Below are 3,914 nucleotides of genomic sequence, written 5' to 3'. Positions count from 1 at the left end.
CCACAGACTTCCTTGGCAGTGGCTGGATTGCCCAATGGGCTCCAAATCGCTGGATCCCCCTCTGGGCTCCGACTCCTTGCCAGGTGGGGCCTGGCTTGTGGTGGCGGGCCTTCAGCTCACCTCTGACTGTGGGGACAGCCCTTTCTCAGTTCCACACAAAAGCTTTGGTCAGGTCCTGACCAGTACAGAATTCCCTGTCTATACACGATGTGTCTGCTGGGTGCTTACCTCTGCCTTAGGTCATCATTTTTTGTCTATTAATTGATTTTTAAAATATCTTTGGTTTCCCGCAGTTTGAGTATGATTTGTTTAAATTTTATTTTCTTTGATTTTATCTTATTTAGGGGTTTGCTATACTTCTTAAATATGTAAATTTTTATCTTTTCCCAAATTTTTAAATCTTCCAAATATTTCAAATATTTGTATTGCTCTGTTATCATTTTCTTCTCCTTCTGGAACTCTAACCACATATATTTATTGATTTGAGATTGCTACATGTTTTCCATTGATTTTTCCCTCTCCTCTTCAGATTGTATACTTATTTATAAATCATTAATTTCCTCTGTTTGTCTGTGTTCTACCATGAAGCCCACTGAGCAAATTTTTATTTCAGAGACATTTTTTTAGATCCTAGCCTTTCCATTTAGCTTCTTATTATAGTTTCTTTTTTGCTCCTGGTGATTTCTACATTTTCATTTATTTCAAATTCTTTGTTTCTTCATAAGATATAGAGATAATATCCATTTTTAAGTCTTTGTGTAATATTCTAGCAGTTTAGCATGTACTGATTTTAAAAGCTGTCACATTTTCCTGGTTGTATAGTAAGTAATTTTGTGTTGTTGGCCTCCTTGGTGGCCCAGGGGTTAAAGTCACTCTCAAAGCTATCACCAGCCAGTGCATCCTGATTTCGATCTCTGGCCATGGAGCTGATCCACATGGCACAGCAGACCTCTCCTGTCTTGACCGCTGTTCCCTCAGTGGATTCCAATAGATCTACCTGTTTTGCTCCCCACTGTCTCTCTGGTGAATCCTCTCATTCCCCATGCCTCTGGCCTACACCCCAGTTCTTGTATGTATGTATGTATGTATGTATGTTGATTTTTATTTAGTAAGCAATTAACATTGTTCAATTCAGACCACAAATTCTGCCTCACTTTTTGTGGGTGTGGTTTAAATTTCAGTTCAATTCTAAAAACATTTTCTCTGCTTGTTTGAACCTGTCCACAATTAAAATGAGCCTGAGACATCTGCCGGTTTATACACAGAAGGAAGGGATCCTCTTTGCTGTCTCTTTCTGCTCTGAGAATTTCTCCTCACTCTTCAGTCTCAAAAGGGTTCTTTGATGGTTTATATAGTTGTAAAGATGGGGTTACTATTGAAGTTTTAGTCCCTCACACATCCACTGTTGATATGCTTCTCTGTGATTGGGGTCTTTTATGTTTTTCCCTGAGGAAAAATGAAAAATGGAAAACATACCCTGTGCATTCACTTTTGACTCCCCTGCTTTAACTGGTTTGGTTTTCAGAGGCTTCAGATATTCTTTTTTTATCCTAAATATTTTAGTTTTAAATAGGAGCTATTTTTGAGCTATAATCAGTTTATACCACCATGCTGGACCATTACAGCTTAAATTAATATTTCTCAGCTGAAGGTTATGTCTACTTTGGATTCATATAATCCATTTAATGAATTGTTTCTCTACATTGTTTAAATTAAGTGTGTAAGAATTAAACTAGATCTCATATTGCATCACATGCAATAATAACTTATTTTCTAAAATTTTTACTTGACTCTATTTAATAACTATTTATTGAACACCTACTATGTGCCACAAACTCCTTTTAGATTATAGGAAATATAATAGTAAACATACCTAAAAAATAGATTAGAGAGCAAAAACCTTTAGTTAGTACAATATATAGTATTTTAGACAAATAAAAGAAAAACTATGCCACATGTGCCTAGTCTTGTGTAGAGGGAGTCTGTTAAAAATATTTTGGAAAGGGTAGTATCCCCAAATTTACCACTCTACTGACATCTAGGTGATGAGATAGCTGCAACTTATCAGAAGAAAGAGAAGTCTAAGTTTTGTAGGCAGTGAGCATAGCAATTTGAATGAAGGATACAACAAAACAGTAGCTTAAAGAAATGTCCCCTGCACTGCTGGTATTACACTGTGAAGATGAAGGTGAAGAGAGTTCACTTAATAGTACAGAATAGAAACCTAACATTCTTCTACTACCCCACAATTATGAATTCCCTGCTGTTGCATTTCTCTGTAAGTTACTAACCCCTGACATAGTTCCTGGCACTCTCCTCCGGCTCTCTCCCATGTTCTTTTTTTCTCCTATCTTTCACTTCCCTCCATGTTAACATTCATGGACATACTTCTTATTTTTGAGTGGAAAAAGTTCTTGAGTGGAAATATGAGATACGAGGGCTCAGTTTTCTCATTTCAAATGCCTCTAGCAATTACTGGATAGCTACTATCTATGTGATTTGAAAATCACACATGATACACTTGAAAGTATTTGCAGTCATAGTCTTTTTTCCTATCCTAGCTTTTTTTTTTTTTTTTTTTGTTACAGACATGCTTGTTTTTAGTAGAAAGGCTACTCTCCTATGTCTGATACAGCATTAAAGTTGAAATGGAAGCTGTGCAGCACAAACTCCTGTTCCATGCACATAGCAGAGATCATTAGCTGAACAGCTCCCTGTAACCCACTTCCTCTGCCCTCACAATTTTTATTAACAGAGCCCTAAAGCAGCCACCGCCAGTCAATCAAGCCTTGAAACAGGAGATTCATTGTACTTATCCTCACTCCTTTGGGAAGTGGCAAAACCTTTCCTGGAAAGTTGTGGCTAACTGAGAAAGCGGTGTCCATTCTAACACTTAAAATCTCCTCTAGGCACCATTTTCCATTACAGAGAAAATTAACCAAATGTATGTAGCTAAAGAAAATGTACAATTATATGAACACAAAGATTTGTTTTAAAGAACAAATATTTCTGTCTAGTCAGGTTCTTTTTAAAACAAAATAAATATCTGGAAGCAATTTAGTAAATTTGCTCTATGTAAATTATAATTAAAGTTAGACAAGAATCATTTGTTTTCTTGAAAAGAAGAAGATAAACTCAAGGTCAGGGAGATCAGGTTCAAGTCTAAATCCCAGAGTTAAGTGAGGAAGAAAGAGACCCAATATGTAATGCCAACTATAAATACATGCTTGGCTTTGGAACAGCTGTCCACAGTGCACCATTGCAATTTTGCTGTAACCAACTCTTACACATCTATGGCTTCAACTGCACAGAGATTTTACCATCATTTTAATTCAATCTTTTCAAAATAGAAAACCAAGTTGAATGAATGTTTTTATCCATAAGCACCAAGCCTGAAAAAGCAATGTCAAATTCAAAGTATGTTAATATGGGTATGACTGAAATGTCTTAAATTAAAACAACATTGTTCATGGAGTATAAGGGATAGGGATAGATTAAAGCAGCAATTAAAACTATGCCTCTAAAAGTGTGGGGTTTTGGAATGTCTGCTCAGTTAAGACTCTCTTCTGGGAGGATCTTCTGCTCACAACTTTTTTCTGAGTGAACAAGGGACCCTGTGCTTCCACCTCTCCACCCTTAATTCTTTTTTTCCTTTTTTTTAAAGATATATTTATTTATACATACAAGAATTGGGGTACAGGCCAGAGTTGTGGGATGCAAAAGGATTCACCAGAGACAAAGTAGGGAACAGAACAGGCAGACTGACCAAAATACACTGCTGAGGGGAGCAGTGGGCAAGACAGGAGAGGTCTGCTGTGGCATGTGGGTAGCTCCCCGGCTGGGGAATTGAACTTGTGCTGCAGTGGCTGCAGCTAGCTTCATAGGTTGTGTCTTCACCCCTTGCACCACCAGGG

Source organism: Talpa europaea (genome assembly GCF_964194135.1).
Source record: "Talpa europaea genome assembly, chromosome: 15".
NCBI classification, from domain to species: domain Eukaryota; kingdom Metazoa; phylum Chordata; class Mammalia; order Eulipotyphla; family Talpidae; genus Talpa; species Talpa europaea.
The sequence above is the reverse complement of the archived record's forward strand: the minus strand, read 5'-3'. Positions refer to the sequence as shown.